The sequence below is a fragment of the Balearica regulorum genome, chromosome 3, assembly GCF_011004875.1.
Source record: "Balearica regulorum gibbericeps isolate bBalReg1 chromosome 3, bBalReg1.pri, whole genome shotgun sequence".
Lineage (NCBI taxonomy): Eukaryota > Metazoa > Chordata > Aves > Gruiformes > Gruidae > Balearica > Balearica regulorum.
The window spans coordinates 118,325,158-118,345,667 of NC_046186.1; the positions used below are offsets into that span (position 1 = coordinate 118,325,158).

The window sequence follows — 20,510 nt, forward strand, 5'->3', positions numbered from 1 at the left end:
ATGAAGTGCTTCAAGGTGCTCGTATGGCTCCTCATTGATCTTAAATCATCGAGGCAGCAGACATAGCAACCGCGGTATCATCTGCAACAGATGCGGTATACTGTATACTCGGACAGATTCCCTCACAAAGAGCCAAAATAGGGCTGTGAATAATTACAGGGGAACAAGTAACTATTACAGGGAGCGTGGCCTGCAAGTTGAACACCAGTAACAAAGAACTAGATTGCGAGGCTTTGTGATGAAGAGCAACTGAAAACCCCTGCTCAGTGGATTGTGGTTTGAAAAGCTCTGCCTGAATTGGCCAGAAATTTACATGATGATCAAAGGTAAAATAAGTTTAGCTGAAGAATAGCAAACGCGCTTCCATTTTTATAGGCAGGATGGGAGCTGGCACGCTGCAGGCAAAAAGATGGAAAGGAGCCTGAGTGTTGCAAATCAAGGTCGAGACATTTGTCATTGGATCAAAAATTCAGCTGCACTTAAGACTTTTACTGATACGGAGGTTGGTCACTGTCACGTGAAGGCTTAGAATGTGAAGCCCTGTGCACCCGCAATAGTTTAACAGGACAGAATTGTGACCATAGCCCTTGTTTACAGAAGATATAGGGCGCAGAGGCAGCAGAAGTGACAAACTGAAGATCCCAGCTACAGAACTGGAGGACAAGGGGTCCCGAGGGTCCTTCTGCTTCATAACTCTCTGTATTATCACCAGCACAAAACCCAACCTAATTAGTGCCTAACAGCATACGTACAGACAGCTGTACATGCATGTGCATGTGAACATGAAGAGTCTAGAATAGAGCTGCTCGAACATCAGCCACTGCTGTCCCACTTGTCTCCGCATTCAGGACTCATGTTGTTATGTTAGCAGGACATTTCTAGTAACAGGCAGATAGGTCACATTCAAGAATTCACTGTACCTTTCATCAAGCAAATAGACAAAAATTTTAATACCTAGGGGACAGCCTCAACCTTAGGTATCTCTTTGGTAACACAGAATTCAAATAAGAATCTGTTACTGACAGAGTTGGTTGTCTCTTACATATTCCAGATCTTAAGTGCACTGTCTAATTAATTAAGCACTGAACTTTCAGATAAAGTCAGCGTTCAACGGTTAACTAGTAATAGGTAGTCGCTTAGCTCACCCGTGCTCCGTAAACTGAACTCCAGCGAAGACAGAACAGATACATTCAACCACACGGCAAGAATGTAGTGGAAGGCATTAATGGCACTATTGAGAGGCGCAGAGGATGCCAAGAGATTAACAGATTGTCATAGACTTAGTGTCCTTGAACAGCTTTCAATTAGAAGGCCGTAGACAAGTTTACAAGTTGAAATAGTAAATCATTACATATCTGAGCAGCATAACTAAGCACACTTGCTTCCTGGCTTAATTACAATCTAGTCAGAGAAATACGTTTTTATATATCAAAAAAGTCTATAATCAGAAGAATCATTATCCGGAAGTGCACTGTTAAATGGGAGATGGCAGCCAATAGCTGTATACATAATTCAAATAGTGAGCTGGGATTACTCACTGGTGCACATCCTCCTGGGCCTGAAACATTAGCTCCAGTAGTCATCAAAACAGCCATGCAACAATACAAGTTGATGAACTCACAAAGGAAAATCATCTCACGACTGTGAATAGACATTTACTAATAATAAAACACAAAGAAATGAAAACTCAGGACTGTGTTAAGTCTAAAACGTGTAGGGAACATAGATGTGGGAGAGGAAGCATCTCCAACAATTCTATTTCTCACAGAAGAAAAATTTCCTGACAAAGGTTGTTTCTAATTTCAGCTGCTACCTTGTTCCCAATATTTGACACACTCTGAGCAGATGATGAGGAACAGACACTCAGCCCTAGGTCAGCACTGGAGAATTCAGCAGTTGCAAAAAAACCCACATTCTCTGCAAAAACCAGTTATTCCTGTTTGCAAACCTGCAAAATTTTTGACGGAGTGTAAAATGTCTTTCCAATGTAGAGAGATGAGCTCTGACCTGTGACTATCAAACATAACATTTCTCTACTCTGATGAAGAGAGCAGAGTAGAAGTGAGACTAGATTCTCATTCGAGTCACAGGAGTAAAATCAGAACAACTCCCCTGACGTACCCTCCATACAGCTAGTGTTTGGTCCTTAGAGTCCAGAAATAAAACCTGACAACAGAAGCTCAATTGTCCTTCAGAAAATCATAGTCGTCAGCCTTTTTAAATGAGCCAATGCTGACTAAAGCATAGGGTCAAAGAGGACCACCAGCGGTTTGAAAGTGGTTACATCAGATTTTCTGGCAGAACCTGATGGAAATGTGATGCACCTAATGGAAAGTCCTCTACCTGCATGCAGCATTCATATAGATAGTAACATGCTGTGCAAGGCATTTGGGGGTCTCAAAATTACTTAGGAATATCACAGAATGATAGAATGGTTTGGGTTGGAAGGGACCTCAAAGGTCATCTAGTTCCAACCCCCCTGCTCCAGGCAGGGACACCCTCCACTAGACCACATTGCCCAAAGCCTCATCCAACCTGGTCTTAAACACTTTCAGGGAGGGGGCATCCACAACCTCCCTGGGCAACCTGTTCCAGTACCTCACCACTCTCACAGTAAAGAATTTCTTTCTAACATCTAACTTAAATCGACCCTCCTTCAGCTTAAAGCCATTACCCCTTGTCCTGTCACTACACTCCCTGATAAACAGTCCCTCTCCATCTTTCCTGTAGGACCCTTCAGGTACTGGTAAGCCACAATTAGATCTCCCTGGAGCCTGCTCTTCTCCAGGCTGAACAACCCCAACTCTCTCAGCCTGTCCTCATAGGAGAGGTGCTCCAGCCCTCTGATCAGCTTCGTGGCCCTCCTCTGGACTCTCTCCAACAGCTCCATGTCTCTCCTGTACTGGGTCCCCCAGAGCTGGACGCAGTACTCCAGGTGGGGTCTCACAAGAGCAGAGTAGAGGGGCAGGATCACCTCCCTCAACCTGCTGGTCACGCCTCTTCTGATGCAGCCCAGGACACGGGTGGCTTTCTGGGCTGCAAGCGCACACTGCCGGCTCATGTTGAGCTTCTCATCAATCAATACCCCCAAGTCCTTCTCCTCGGGGCTCCTTTCAATCCATTCCTCGCCCAGCCTGTAGTTGTGCTTGGGATTGCGCCGACCCACGTGCAGGACCTTGCACTTGGCCTTGTTGAACTTCATGCGGTTTGCATGGGCCCACCTCTCCAGCCTGTCAAGGTCTCTCTGGATGGCATCCCTTCCCTCCAGCATGTCGACCGCACCACACAGCTTGGTGCCATCGGCAAACTTGCTGAGGGTGCACTCGATCCCACTGTCCGTGTCGCCGACAAAGATGTTGAACAGTGCCGGTCCCAGTACTGACCCCTGAGGGACGCCACTCATCACCGTTCTCCACTCAGACATTGAGCCATTGATCACAACTCTTTGAGTGTGACCATCCAGCCAATTCCTTATCCACCGCGTGGTCCATCCATCAAATCCATGTCTCTCCAATTTAGAGACAAGGATGTTGTGTGGGACAGTGTCAAATGCCTTGCACAAGTCCAGGCAGATGACGTCAGTTGCCCTTCCCTTGCCCACCAACGCTGTAACCCCATCATAGAAGGCCACCAAATTTGTCAGGCATGATTTGCCCTTAGTGAAGCCTATGAATATGAGAAAGAATACTAGAAAGCTGTAAAAGAACACATGGAAAACAAAGCATAATCCTAATGAAAGAACAGAAGCAACGTTTAAAGCAATCAACAGTAGAGCAGTTACAAATGAAAAAAAAAATGCTGGAGAGAAATACAAAGTAAAGCCTTCAGTGCAACGTGAGCTGCCTCTCAGCTGGATTAGCAGACTATAAAGAGGAGGAATAAACTTCCAAATTACAATGCAATTATTTCACCAGGTTCTTCCTCAGAAAACATAATCATACTCTTGCAAATACTGAAGGGACACATTAAAAGAATCTGAACTGTGGTGTTTCCAGGGACATTTCATAGTCCAGAATATCAACAGCAAATTCTATCTTCATCTGAGATTAGAAAAATATTTACAGGCAGGGTAAAGGAAAAAACCACCTAACAAAAAACCCCCCCAAACCAACAACAACAGCAAAGTATCTCAAATCAGCAAAACCCCAATTCAACCAACGTTTCATTTTATCAGCATGGAGTTTAATTATATGCTAGGCTGAAGAAAGTTTAAAATAAGTTACTATATGAACTTCATGAAGAAAATGAGCCTGGTTCAGGGAGAAGATAGAAGTCTGGGAGGTTGGCTAACAATTGTATCACAAACAACTAAATTCTTCTGTGGCCTTTAGCCGCATTTGCCAGCAATAAAAATAATCTCATTCCAGATTTTAAGCATGGCATCCTGGAGAGTTTGGTCTGTCCCTCACAAGAAGTTAGATTCTACTAACTGCATCATGTACGCAACATTAGGCAAAACGCTAGAGAGAAAAAAAAAAGTAGACATAGGGTAGTTCACTAGTCCTTTAGCTTCAGATGCTTCCAAGCAGAAATGATGCAAATAAAGTCTCCTGTAGATTTTTAGGATCATATTTTTAAAGTCTTGTCTTTCACTCTTTACATGACTTGAGGCATACGTTGATGCATTCCTGTGAAATCCACTTAAAAATCCACGCTCTGCACCCAAAACCTGCCAGAGGTTAGGGAAAGTAATCTTCAAAAATGTATATAATATTTTTAAACATAATCTCCCTCTGTATAACTCTTTATAAAAGAAAACAGACTTAAAAATAAATTTCTGAGATTTCCTTTAAAAAAGTAGGAAAATTAGGGTCTTTCATTACTTCAGCCTTTGCTACTTCACAGGCTTTCCGCACTGTTTGTCTTTGCTGCCTTGGGGAACAGTAACTATGATCACACGGTGCAAAATAAGTAGCATTAGCCCTAAGGTTGGATGAAATACCTAAAAATTTCTGACTCCTTTCAGGGTTATGAAAATGTACACTGTCTTTCTCCCGCCTCCCTTAATAAGATGAGTAAGCTGTGCCTGAGGGCAATCGAGTTCCAAGCAACTTAACTAAGGAGCCTTAGCACGAGTGTGATTACCCATTGGCTTCTTCTGGATGACCATTTTGAGTTCCTCTGTACAAATCAAATATGCCTTAAAAATGTACAAGTAATTTTTTCTTCCAATAAACTTGCCTTTAAGGTAACATTGCAACAGTGCGGGTGCAAATTTGCCAGATGACATCACGTTCTTTAGGAAAAAGTGACTTATTTTTTCCGAAAGTGACTTATATTTTCCCAAACTTCCCCAAGAAGAATAAAATAAATAAATAAAAATGCTGTCTTTCCTTTCCTAATAATGAATGCTGATTGGCCTTTTTAAAAAAGAAATGTGGAGAAAAGCAAAAAGACTCAATAAAATGTTTGCCTGCATGGGTTGATAAAAGATTAATATTATAAAGAAACAATAGGCGTTGATCAAAATACTACTAATTTGGTCTAAATGCGTAGGATTTATTACTCTGCATGTATCGATTTATCTAAGTGGTTTGGGCAAGCATTCATATTGCTATAACAGAAAAATAGTACTATTGTCTCCTCCTACAACTTAATGTCACACTGCAGTGACTATCTGCACGGTGGAAGCCCCCATTCCTACCTGGTTTACTGCCATAAAAAAGACAGTTTAAGCAGAAGAGATGTTTACGATGTTCTTTCATACGTATTTGTTACAACCTAGGGATGACTGGTGCAATGAGGACAATAGATATTTGCAAGTCCCATCATAGGCTTAGCATACCCACAGGCACCTAATAACATTGCTCACCCTCTCTGGATATTGTACGTTATCATCCTAGGCACCAAAACAAATATGTGAGGACAGTCCACAGCATACATCTAACACTGTACGTAATGCAGTATTTATCATTTTACAGATCCGCTATTTTACTTGATATCAAGTGTTGGTTTCAATGATACTACTGTTTGCCCTAGGGAGGAAACTCACAGCATTTTTAGGAGGTTATCAAAAGAACTAAAAATGAAATACTAGGGTTTGACAGGCAATTAGCACAAACACCTTTTCCGATAAAACTAAAAATGCCCTTTAAGTAAAGAAGAAAACATACTTTATTACCTTAATTCTTGAAGCTTCACCAGGTAATACTCAAATCAAAGCAGCAAAAGCGTAAATTCAGGCTAATACCGATAAAACTAGGAAAGGATAGTTGTTTTTGGCAAATCTGGGAAAGTAAGCAAGGCTTGCAAATCCTAAAAGCTTTTAACAGAAAGACATGGCACACATGCAAAGAGAGGTTTGACAAGGCAGACTAGAAAACAATCAGCAGCTTGTCTCAGCCTTTCTGGGCTGGATGAATTCAAACAGAAAACAGCATGATAGGATTCTACCCATGTACATATTTTTCACTTCAAGGTCCTACCAAACCCTTTCTAACAAACTGTGAATTGTAGGTTATGGCACTCTCCGCATAACAAGGCTCCTAGGTAAAAGCAGAGCTTGCCTTTTACTACATTCAATTCAAACTTCTGTAATGAAACTATAATAGAATCAGGCCAAAAGCTCAGTCCATTTAATCATCTTTAAGTCACACTTGCTGGAATCAAATCCAGATAAATCACCAAATATCCCCCAGCTCAGTGGTTTGGCCACACTGTGCTCCTAACATACAAGAAGATGAGTGAAATAATGTTTAGACTAGCAGCATGTGCAGCATGCTCCCTGAGGACTTTGGTTTCGTGCAGGCACCCTGATATTTTACAAAAACGTGCCAGGCTCATTGCAGGACACTCCTGCCTCTCCTGACCCCTGTGGCGCAAGCTTTCCTATCTGGCTCACGTTGCTAAAATGGTGCTTCAGCTTAAAGCCAATTTAAGGTGAACAAAAATTAAAGCATTTTATTTAGACTGTCCAAAATAAGCAGCACAGTTACACAACTTTATAATAAAGACATAGGTGAAGAAATTAAAGGAAAGCAATGCTTTAATTATACTGTCTGCTTTACACATCTCTTTGCTCACTGCAGTTTCACTCCCCGTGCACAGTTTATGCCTGAGGTCGTATCTGCTAGACAGCACCTACATCTGAGTTTTGTCAGACAATTTCCCTGTAAGGGAGAGTTTTCCCATGGAGAGCTTCCAATAAAAGAAAACCCTTGGCAGCACCCGTCAGAGCTCACCCTCACGTGGCTCCATCTTCCTGGAGCATGCAAGCTTTTATAGCTAATCTCTCCTTTGAAGTTTCCCAGGTGTCCAGACAGATCTGATCTTTCATTCCAAAATGCACTCTAATCTCTCCTTATCCAGAAGATGGTCTTACTCTTTTTTTCTAATAAAATAATCATTGCTTTCCTCCCTTAGAGATGCAAATGTCTCTGTAAGACACAATGCCAGTGCTGAGTGGTTACTGAGCAACTCCTTGCTTTCACAAAGGAAGGAAACCTCTCCCTGCTTCCCTTCAGTGACTTACCGCAGTGCTCCCACATCAATCACTGCAACTACATTAGATATAAGCACCTAAGAGGTAAACATACATATGCAACTCCTGATCTGGCTCTAGCCGAACATGATGCTAATAAATTTCTCTGGAGTTATAAAAGGCTTGTGGTGAATTTTTTTCTTTTTTTCTGCATTATATCTTTGTTCTTACATTTCCGATTGTGCTGCTGTTATGCCTACAAGGTCAGAAATGTATCCTCCCACATTCTACCTTGCGTCCCCCATTGTCTTTCTCAAATTTTGGGAACAGCACTAAAATATATCCCACCTGTCTCAGGAGTCATCTGCTTGCTCCTTCTGAAGAAATCCCACTTTTGAAGTAAACACTCTGCAAATTCATCACGTTCTTCAGACACTTCTCCAAGCATTGCCAGGGACTGAATACAAGTTTCAGTGTAGACACCTGGTAGGTATGGATGTTTAACTAACTATGGGCAATGCTGATCTGATGGGGAGCAAGGTGTGTAAAGCAGGATACTTACTCCATTCTAATTCCCTCCTATCAGATCAGTCCTTTCCCTGTAGCTTAGGAAATAGGACTCAATGCTCATTCATCAGTATCCAGGAAAACATTTCTGTAGTTGAATAGGCAAAAGATAATTGGAGCTATTCAGAACTCGGATCAGGAAAAGCGACAATAGGTATTAAACACACAAATCCCTTTCTATTGTCCTCGTGTAAGCACAGGCTTTGCAACGCTGCTAACAAATTCACACATCATATGGACTCTCTGCAAGGTGAGCGAATGAATGAGACATTCTTGTAGCAAATCATTTTGATAGCCTGGAAGTTTTAATGCAGGCACACCGTTCTTGTATATGTCCTGCCATTTGGTAAGACCAAAACATTTATTTGGCAGCTCACACTACATGGTAAAGTAAGATAATCCACCCCTTGCCTGCAAGAATGCACCTACACAAACTTTTGGTAACTTGCTCTTGACATTTGTCCTCTGTATGCTATATCCCTGCATAGGAAAAGTAAAGTTTCCTGTTTGCTCAGTTTACTGCCTTAAACACACACCAAGTCCATTAAAGCACTCAGACAGAAAGAGCTAAATAAGTTGAATTATACAAGTATATGATCACATACTACATTTTCCCCACATCGTTTGTTCTTTAGCCAGTACACGTTCACAAAATAAGAGGAGGTTTCATATTCTGTACATCTGAACAAGAGGAGGAACTAAAGAGGTAAGTATGACTTTGCCCACATCCTCATCTTGCTAACTGCACGTTATCAAAAATATTCTTAAACAATGTTAACGTTTCCCTAGTATCTGAGTATGGAGTTTCTCCAAGCTTTACAGACATTCACAGATTTACGCCAGCAGGGTGAACAAGCAATATTGCAATACAACAGACAGGGAACTGGGGACAACAAGAAGGACGAGCTAAAGAAATGTCCATTATTTTTGAGCATCCGATTTGAGGTAACTTGGCTTTCTCACTAATGCTGACTCTAGCCGTTTAGCTGTTGAAAGCCAGATCTTAATATTTCTCCTCCGACACGTGAAGAAGGTCTGTTGAAGTCATGCAGGGTGACTCATTCACAGGCCCAGACAGGCACTAGTTCTCAAGACAGCTTGCTTGGCCACCATATGATCCATTCCCTCTTTTACAAGCATCTATCATTTTTTTTCGTCTTCTCAATTCTGCTACATATGGTGTGACACAACATCCGTACGAAGCTCCTTGAAACAACAGCAAATTTTTTCTACTTAGCTGTGATTTGTCCAAAGCACATACCATCTGTGCATCCCGGAAAAAAAAAAAATTGCAGCTAGCGAATGCTTGGCAAACTTTTAAGCAAAGGAAAGCAGGTCATAAAACAGGACATAATGGGCTACGTTAACTACAGATCTTGAAATCAGCCCTCTCTAAATTATATATGCTAGGACATTATATGTTAATTTTGCTGTTGCATATTGATGTGATGCACAAATCTAAACCACAGTTCTAGACAACAAGCCACCACCACCACCACTTCTAGTTTTAGCTCTGCTGGAGATTTGGACGGGCATAAGAAGAGCTGGCCGTTCTTCTGTAACGGGTTCAGAGGGACTTCTATGTAAAAGCACAAGTAATTTCACTCACTGAGAATAGAGAAGAGGGAGGGGAAAAAAATCCCCCTAACACTGAAACTTAGAGACAGGTTTTCAGGATGCAAATGGACCCAGGTTAACACTTATTAATGCTATCTCAAGACTTTTATTTTCTATGCATTTAAAAAGATTAAAATAGCTAAAATAAATGACAAAAGCCTGGAAAGGAAATACTATTCATCCACTTTTATGACATGGAGCTTAATGCTCTGCCAACATGTCTCTCCAGAGAGACCTCAAGGGGTGACCATTCCCCCTGACCATTCAATCCTTCACAATTCCTGCGAGGCTGGCAACAAGCATGCTAATTACTGCCAACGACGTTAACAATTTCTGTGTTGTGCAATGGGTACCTGGCACTGAACTATTCAGCTAATTTCAGAGGCAAACAGCTGTCAAATGATAATGATTTCTGGCCACTACAGAAAAAGCCTCTATTGCAAACTCTAGAGAAAAAAAAGTCATAAGACAATAGCAGAGAGAGAAAGAGAATAATGTTAAGATGTGACATCATCTTGTCACAATGTTATGACTCTCTTCTCCTTTCCTCTTTTAAATATGTAGCATCACCAAAAAGCCTTTCGCTCTAATAATTTTGCTCTTCTACTCCCTGGGGCTTGCAAGAACACAACTGGTTGGGCTGCCACCTCAGCTGAAATTCGAGGTACTGGAAGGAGCAGCCCTGAGACGCTCCCACACCCCTGTCAGTCTGCTCCTTTTCCTAATGCCAGTCCTGAAAGTGAACCAGGAAGGGATGGGAGAACATGTCTCAGAAAATGAACTACAAGACCCATGAGGATTCTAGGAATAGCTATGGTCCTCTCCATGGTTGCATTTGTTTGGGTTTTTTGCCTTGATTTTATTAAAGTATTTTATTTGGGATGGGACCATAAGAACCAAGGAACAGAGCAGAACATATGTCTGTAAGGTGAAAAGAACTGTATTTCCCCGCCAGATTGAAAAAAAATCAGTCCTTTTCCAACTTTTTAATTTTATAAGAAAATGGTTTAAACACAATGACTTTTCAAATTTTTACTTTATCAAAAACCCCTGCATATGAGCAAAGTTCATCCTCATTAATGCTGCTTAAGTGTATATATGTCTTGACATTTTGCCATATCTGTGCAATAACATTTATTTTTTATTAAAGTTTCGATGCTATTTTTCAAATACTTGAGCCAGTTCCGTTCAGATTCACAAGAAAGCCCTTTTCAGCATTATCATGCAAGATGATTCACTTGCAACAATGTCTTCTGTTAAAATTATTCAATTCTGCCAAAACAAAACAAGCAAATAAAATCCCTCTAGAACGCCACCCAAGCTATTAGCCTGCATAATAGAAATGTTTTAATGAGAACATCTCCACTTTTCTTTTGAAAGAGTTGATTATAGAATCCCACATACAGTTACTATAGCATTTAGTAGATTTACAAGTTGTCCTCAGAAGCATCTTTTATCATTGTTTCAGTTTTCACCTATAAGCAACCCCTCTTGGGAATTCTGAAAGGAAATTTGCATTTGTTAAGCCTTCTGCTCAGAAACCTTTATTAAGGAGGTTACAGGTTAACTGACAGGTTAAGTGGAGCTGCTGACAATTGGAAAACATTCAATCATTTATAAAAAGAACTGTAAAAATACTATCTGTAAATAAAGATTTTATTACAGACTACAGAGCAATCTACTCTCTGTTCCTGTGAACTGTAGCTCTGCTAACCAAGGATTATGGTACCATCTACCAGCCTTTTACCAGCTATATCAACTGTACAACATCCTCAACAGGATACCAAGTGGTTTAGAGCTTTATTCTGTGGAATGCTACAGCACGATGTGCGCAATCAGCTGCTGCAGGAGCACAAGAAAGTCTAAAATAAAAATACAGTTCAATATGCAGAGGGTGAAATGGTACTGGGGAAAATAAGGCAGACTCATTCATATTCCCTCATGGGATAAGATACACTCCTCTCATCATTTTTAATTTTTCTACATATTCTACAGCCTGTAACAAAAGATGACCTGCAGGCACTTTCTGTCAAACGCCTGTCAAAGTTACGTTGTGTATAACAACCTAGAAGGATAGCAACTAAAACGTGCTAACGTTTCTTAATGCATTCTTTGAAACCATTACTGGTTTGGGGCTGTATTGTAATATACTTACTGAATATCTCTACTGCTATGATTTAAAGTGATAGCAAGTGACAGAACAACTGGCATAGCAAATACTCTTACAGTGTCACTCACCATTGATACTAAACTGGGAACATGTAAGCCATCTGGAATAAATGCTCACACCAGGAAATTTAGGGGGATCTAGTCCAAGCACAAGTTTTGGCTGATTTAAATGAACTTATTCAAATCTCCTTTTTAATACCAAGAAATAATGTAGAAACAAAAGGTAAGAGGAAAAAATGCTCTCCTTTGATTCAGCAATGATCAAATCAGATCACATGAGCAGAAGATTGCATAAACTTCTGCTCTTGCCACATTCAGCCCAGGAGGACAGGGCAGTAAACGCTTATTTTGCTAACTACCATCTAAATAGTTGAGATTCTGTTCCGATGCAGTGCAATGCTAATTTTTAAACTCTGGAGAATGATAAAGTATATTACCTTACCTGTATGATCACTTCCTTATTTCTTCCACTCTAGGAAGAAAAATTCTGTTTCTGGGAGTTGTTTTGGTTTGTGGTATTTTTGGAGGCAGCTGGGTTGTTTTTTTTTTTTGGGGGGGGGGGGGGAATGTATGGGGTTTTTATGGGAAGGGGTGGGGATGTGATGAAAAACATTTTGATTTGTTCATCAGTTAGATACTATTTTACTGTTGGAGGAATTAGTACACATTTACAGTTGTGTTTTGTAAAGCTGCTTGAAATATATTTCTTAATATTCCTAAAGTATATGAGCCTCACCCATTACATGCACTTAAAAAACCCCACAAATATTGAGAACGTGGAATCCGGCCATTCAGAAACGTCAATGTATACTTGCACCCAGTGCCTCTGAAAATTACAACCTTGTACCAGCATCCTGTATAGATAGGAACAGCATAGGGAATCTGACATACCCATTTAGTAACTCTGTACAGATCCTAGTGCCGCACTTATTTATAAATATTAACTAAAGAAACAACAGAGTAGATGGAAGAATTTTATTTCTGTTAAAACATCGAGGTCAGATTTCAAACCCTCACATCTGGCTTCTGTAGATTTATGTTGTTTAAATATTTTGCTGCAGCAGCAGTTCTTCTTGATGTTAACCTCCTCAATGTGTTTAAATACCAAGGTAACTATGCGAGAGCCCGCGTTCTACAGATACCTCGCTAAATCCGAGCAGATGCCAATACTTCCTGGAGAAACCAAAACCCCCAAAAACTAGACTATTTTTGTTCAGCTGCTTAAATACAGAATTAACACTGTAGCAGCATTAGGTGTTCCTGTTTGAAAATTTAGACAAAAAGCAACTTGGACTCTACAACTCTGCCTCTCTGAGTTCAGCCTCCTTTTCCCACTGGCAACCGAGTCATGAAACCCCCTTCCATAAAGACATGAAGCTCTGTCTTTAACAAAGCTATTTTGTCCCCTGCTGCACAGGTTGCTCACAATTTCTCCACTCCGATAGTTAAACACCTTCTTGCCAGCTTCAACTCATTTGTGGCCAGTTTATCTCCATTTGCTCTTGTGCTAGCATTACCCTCCAGCTTCAGCAGCTGCTCTTGCTCTTTACCTGCCTGATGTATTTACAGAGAGCAACGATATCCTCTCTCTCGGCTTTTGCTGGGTTTAACAAGCCAAAATTTTATCCTCCTCTCAATAAGCTGTCCCTGGTGTTTTCCACTTTCAGTTTGTGTTCATCCTTCTTGAACACAAGCGATCACAACGGTAAGCTGATTTCTCTAGTGTCGTTCACGCCACGACTATGTCACTATTTTTACTAGGATATTTCACACTATACCTCCTAAGAGTGAATTTGCCTTAGCCATGGCTCCATCACATTATTCTCAGTCATTATGTGATTTTATAATCCCAAGTCTTTTTCCTCTGTCATTTCCAGCTGATGAACCTACATGATATGGCAGAAATTTTTATTAACCATAATGTGTATTACCTGAAAACAGCCCTCCAAATTTAATCATGTTTCTGTTAGTCTTCAGTGTTATCCATTATTATTATGGATAGTAAAAGCCCTACAACTTTCATCAACAAATTCCATTAGTTTCATCAAACTCTCTGTGCTGGTTTTGGCTGGGATAATTTTCTTCATAGCAGCCTGTTTGGGCTAGTGACCCTCGCTCATGATGGAGCCCTGCTTTCCTAGAGATGGCTGAACACCTGCCCACTGATGGGAAGTGGGGCATGGATTCCTTGTTTTGCTTTGCTCATGCACGCGTCTTTTGCTTTACCTATTAAACTGTCTTTATCTCAACCCACGAGTTTTCTCACTTTTACTCTTCTGATTCTCTCTCCTGTCCCACTGCAGGGGAGAGAGTGAGTGTCTGTGTGGTGCTTAGCTGCCGGCTGCGTTAAACGACAACAGTCCCACACCAAAGCCATCAGTGGAAATAAAGACAATCAAAACCACAGCGAAAGTTTGAGAACCTCGACCTTTCTCTCTAGCCCACTACTTGTTGCAGGCATCTCATCACCTTCAAAACCTTAGCCAGTCATCATACAATTTTCTACAGATATCCCCCTTCTTCAGCTAATTAAAATTTCCCACATAATACTGCATCACGTGCTTTATCAAAATGCAGGCAAGATCTAATGTTTTCCCTTCAAATAGGAAGGCAAGGCCATTATCAGAGAAAGGTATTAGGTAATATCTGAGACAACGGTTCTCCATTAACCTCTGTGCCTTTAATTATTCTTTACTTCCTTCCTTGCTCAAAAAATCTGCATATAGTTCAGAACTGATTAACAAGTTTGTAGTGGGCCAGATCACTTTGTCTTACTCTTCTGATTGGTCGTCCCTGATTTGAAAAGATTTATCACCAACCCTTGCTATTAGAGAAGTCATTTCATATTATCAGGTCTTTCTGAATTCTGGAAAGGAGATTATGTTGGCTTCCACAACTTCAGGGCATTTATGTAAGGACTTTAGAGCCTGGCTTCCACCTTCATTATGGTAATATTCATTTCTGTATACTAATTCCTGTGAGGCATCCTGTCTCTGCCCTACCTTCTCAGTGAACATCTTTATTTGAACTGCATCTGTTCTAGCTTTAATTTTTCAGAGAAGCATATTTTTGTGATGTAGTCAATATTAATGAGTGCAATCATGCTATGCATGTGCACACGGAGAATGTGTTACTTTCAAAGTGACACGGCAATCAGTGGGGTTTCTCACAGAAGAGAAATTACTTGGTACGAATAGACATGGCATAAGGCTTTTAAGAGCTACTCTGAGAAACAGGCCAACTGAAGAGCATCTGTAGGATTAACCTGGAAGGAAAAAATACTCAGTCTCTGGGAGAAAGAAAAAAAAAAAAAAAAAAAAAACCAACAGAAGTGTAATTGCCTCCACAATTACGTAAGAGAAGCGCAAGCAGAAATGGGGAGCCTTCTGCCGGGTTATTTGAAGGAAGGGTCAGGACAAGAGACACTTAACTAAATCAAAGCCTGCACCTCTCAGAGATAGGAAATAGCACAGGGCAACCGTCAGACTACATTGCTCAGGGAAAAAAAACCCAGCATCTCTAACGCTGCCTTGCTTTGCCTTCTCGTGGTCACCCGTTTTTCTCCCAGGAGAGAGGAGAACAGAGAGTGTGACAGTAGCCGAGGACAGGCAGCATCTTGCTGGGTCAGAAATATGAAACTAATCTATACTAAGCTGAGAATGTGAAACTAATCTATAGCAGGAGAGCTGCCGACTTGGGCAGCTATAAAATTGACAGTTTGAGATAGCTTCTGAATGTGTGAACTAAGTCGGGATGAGAACCACTTTTATAGTGAAAGGTGTGATCAGCCATTACTGGGAAAGGAAGGTTGAATTAAGAAATAGGAAACACCAACCTATTATGGCAAGAAAAAGCTGTTGAAGATGTAGGAGGGCTCTGAGCTACTGCTCCCAAATTGGAGTGCAAAGCCTGGCGATGGCAGCAAGGACAGAGCGAGAGTAAAAAAAGTGAAGTAACAATGGCAGAAAGTAGCTCCTACTAAATAAGGCAATATTGCCACATCTAGCTACAGAGTTGAGAGATGAAGCCTAGCTGGAAGAGATCGGGGTAGTCAAATGAAACAAAATCCTGAAAGAGGGTTTATTATCCTGGCTTGGTCAAGAAGTAGCCCTTCCCAGGGACAATCACATCCATACCATAGGAAATCCAAAGTACTTTTCCCAATTTGCTGTCACAGTTTTACGTGTCAAAGACATACAAAACCATAATTGCATCTGTATTCCAACCTACTGTCCCAGCACGCAGCAAATAGCGATGCCATGGTCCAGCACAGATCTCTTTCCAAAGTATTGCTGGCCAGAAGAAAAAATTGCTTCTAAACTGGGTCAGCTGCACTATCTCCCTCCCACTTCAAATCTGTCCTGAAGATTCACCTCTACTTTGAAGCCAGGGGCAGAAAAACCCCAGCTAACCAATTATGGCTAAGTAGTAGCTTGGGATAGCTGATTAAAAAAAAAAAAAAAAAAAAAGCTTTTTGCAAACAATCATGCAACAAATAGCCAGTGTAGCAGTGCAAATTTCATTTGCACTATTCTCTGTTTTCCCTTTCTGTTCCTTTCATTTGTCACACTTGCACTTCAAATCAGACTGTTACCTCTTTAGAACAGAGACTTCTAGCTTTATGGCACAATGATCTAAATACTAAAATAATACATAAGAATACGTGCTCAGGGCATTAAACAGTTAGTTGTTTAACATGAAGATGTCAGGAAGAAATTCTGCAATATCTCTTAGTACACCATGGTTTGTCTTGATAGTTCTTTTAATCCCCTCAACACCTCCGGAGGTTTATATTGTTACAAAGGAAAAAGCATCTCAAAGCCACTCCATGTGCCAGTTTAATGCTAACTGCTGCTAAATAATTTACTGCAAACAACAAAGGCTAAAGTGGTATCAGAAGATGCCACAGGAGCATTCTGTGCACTTTCACCATCTTAATTTCAGTGCCAAATGATTTTGTTTGATTTTTAACCAAAGGCAAAACCCTGTCACTGACAAAGAGGTACAAAAAGTGCTGATTTCAGAAAACAAAGCAATCGTGGTGATGACAGCACTTAACTTTGGTCTACTGGTGGCAGATATGTCACTTTTATGCAACTTCATATAGAATACACTAATAAAACACGATAAAAGTCTGCCCTACTTACGGAGGCACGCAGCTGATGATAACCCACAATGGAAAGTTAATTTTAAGAAGTCAGCATTTTAATTCTACTAGCAATTTTTAATTCTCCATGTTAAAAAGTACATCCTCAGAAAAATATATTTGATAGTAAAACTGCATAGTCTCTTTTGTTATTTTGGCTGAGGTTCTAATATGCGCTGTCATTTACAGCCAAGCATTCTGAAATGAAAACTTCCTGAACATTATCAAGTGTACTAAGATTTGGGTTTGAAAGCACTGGTTTTTGCAAAAGCAGCATACACTGAAATAACACCGTTGAAGGGAAAGTTTGTGTTTGAATACAGTTTAGTGTATCCTGCCTGACACAATATATAAGCACCAAAACATTCCAAGCTTCTTCAAAGAAAATGCCCAGAAGTTGTAACTTATACAATTTTTCTGAAGTGAACAGAACACGCCTGATAATCTCACTAGAATAGCTCTTCTTATGTAGTTTCCCCCTCCTGCTTCGAGCTCTAGCTGGATCCCAGAAATGAAGAAATTCAAGACATGTAGGATAATGACATACTTTGAAAGCGAGACCGACTGCATGTTTTTCTGTTCCCCTGATGTTCCTTTTTATTTCAGGGATTAAATTTAAAGACTATTCTTATTCTGTGTGAATCACATCTCTAACTTTTGCCTATCTGCAAGAGGAAAAAAAAAAAGGTAATAACACCTAGTGGTTTGGGGACCACTATCTGGCAGAATTCTCTAGCTGGCAGAATACTGGCAATCAAAAGTGGATCATGCACACTGCAGCTTATATAAAAGAGCCCACATGCCTCTCTGCACTAAAATAACAGCTATGCTATACTAAGCATAGCGTTCGTCGTTGTCTTTTTCAGCAAAGCCATGATTGCACAAGAAAGCCAAGCATGGGGTGCTTTAATTGATTTATATGGACGAAACATTTTTTTTTTTTGGTCACAGCATCAGAGAAAACTTTCTTCGAATACATCTGGAAAAATGCTTTAAACAAACAGCTTGCCAAAGCCTTTAGATCACCACAAATATCAACTCTGACCTGAAAACAGTAATGGAACAAACTGCAGATTTCTTTGAGGTGAACAGGTATTTGTGATCATTATGAATACAACGCTTAATATTTTTCATTCGCTTCTGTGTTGTTTTTTCTTTCCCCAGATCTAATTCAATTTCCCAAAAAAGTTGTTCTTTTTCTGTCTCACTGGCACACTCCAGCATTCAGACACCAGGAACATATATTATATAGCATATGCTGATACTTGCAAATATCAGCATTGAAAGCAGTGTACTACAGTGCACGTCTCTGAAAAGAAGCTGCAATGAATCATTTCAGCATGCTGATTAGCATTTTTACTACTTTTAAATTTCAACTTTCATTTTTTTACTGCATCTTAATGCACTGTTCTTTCCCTCTTTGGCTGCCTGCAACTCACTGTTTGTAACTAAAGAATTCTTTTTCTGGTTTATCTCTGACTGTAAAGTAGTTTACGATGTTCTGCATGGTGAACAGCATATATAAAAATAAAATGTACGCTAAATATGCTCAGAAGGTAATATGACAGGAAATCAAGAAACAGGGCGATTTAAACCTCCCTTGCTGCCCAAAAGACAAACAGCTTAGCAGATATGAGGGATATCAGCTTTGGTTCAATATTCTACTTCTCCTGTAGAATAAATATTTATATTACATATGTGGATATGATGTTTTATAACAATAAATAGTGTTTCATGCTGCTCCAGAATACCAATAAGATAAAAGGCTGGACAGGCAGCTGAATTTCGATTCTCCGTACAAAGCTACTGCATTTGATTTCAGCTCTTGCTGCCATCCAACATATAAAGGAACGACGCAAGCCTGAAATTACATTGTGCAATGTACTCCATCACATGTTCAGAGAGCTTAGCACATTGTGCAATGTACTCCATCACATGTTCAGAGGTATCCAGGCAGGTGCTAGAAGTTATGCACATGCTATAGTACTTTGCCGGGCAAGGACACACACACACATATGACTGCGGAGCAAGGCCACTGAAAACACTGAATAGTTATCTCTGGTGCACGTACAGCTTGATGAGTGCTCACGGGAGCAAAGTGCTGTCCCCACACTGCCCCATCCTCTCCCAAAACCAAACAACCGAAGGAAAACTCTCCATCTCTCAGAAACAACTTTCTAGACTGCATATTATATATTCCAAAAGGCTAGAAAGCATCTGTGTGTCTGTAAACATACTATTTAACAAATTTGTTACATTAAGAAAAGAAAGCATTAACTTTAAACCAGGTCTTCAGAAGTTAAAAATAGCTATTACACGGTGCTACACACTTTACTACTCAAGATCACTGAGGAGGAAACGTATAACCATAAATAACATACTACATTTAATAGGGAAACTATAAGAGGGCAGTATATCAAAACTTGCTATTTACTTGACACAACTCACACAGTAAGCTCATTTTTGTTGTAAGTAAATCACCTCAATATAAACAAGGACTTCAGAAAAAACAAGCAAGAATTCATAGTCTAACTCAGGAGAGCCATAAATCTGAATGCTTCCCTACAAAAAAAATGACACAAACCCACTACTTGCATCAAATTTTCAGCATCCAAGAAATTTATCTTGTTAGTGTGCATCATATCATTACAGCACTATTCATTGAGATGCCAGAACTGAAGACTCCCCAGCCTGAAATGGACAGATGGGTAAAGCTTTTATGATGTTCCCAGAATGGCTGTTTTCATGATACGCCTGAAAGAAAACACAGACGTATATGACCCTTTTTAATTTTCCTCCTCCAAGTCAGTACGCTTCACTGAACAAGACATAGTTCAGCAGCAGGTCTCAAAGAGTGACGAAAGTGAGCGCTCCATTTTTGACTCCCGAGAAATAAAGATCAGGGCAGTATGTCCCAAGTAAACTACCCTCAGTCAGAAACAGACACTTGTTCTCCATCTAAACACTCTGCAGAGCTGTAAATACCACACTTGTACACGCAAATTAATTTGCAGAATTGCTTCAGGTGAAGAATTCCTGTTGAACAAGATAAGCATAGGCCAGAAACCTGAAATGTCATCAGTTCTCATCAGCATCTCACTGGACTTTCAATGCTCACAGTAATTTATTTTTAGCTAAGAGCAAACCTCCCTAGTTATGATACCATCTTCATACCACCATCCAATAGGCTACTTCACTGCAATGACTTTTAGATTAAATTGTATTGATAAAACATGGAAGTTTTAAGAGGATCACACAATGAATTTATATTTTGAACAGCTGAAACTACAGAAGAAGAAAACTAACTATAAATCTGCACTATATTATTTTACTTATCTTTCTATAGTTGGAAACGTTAATCAGATCGATCCAACCCAAATTCTTACGACCCAAGTAGGAAATAGGCGACAGCAGAAAATATTCTCTGCAAACATGCATTCCCAGATACATTTCTGAACATCTAATTTTGTGCTCATTACCCACTAAAATTCAAGGCACATGAAATTACTCACAGTGCTACTCATCAACAGCACATTTTGATCTTACTACAACATTCAGAAGAAAATTATCTACAGTACGTTCACGTGCTGA

The 20,510-nt window shown here is 40.1% G+C and overlaps 1 protein-coding gene across 1 annotated transcript in view; it reads right to left on the reverse strand.

Moving 5' to 3' along the window:
• Window positions 1–20,510, reverse strand: part of MACROD2 (mono-ADP ribosylhydrolase 2) — an 889,996-nt gene that overhangs the window by 209,871 nt on the left and 659,615 nt on the right. The window lies entirely within an intron of this gene.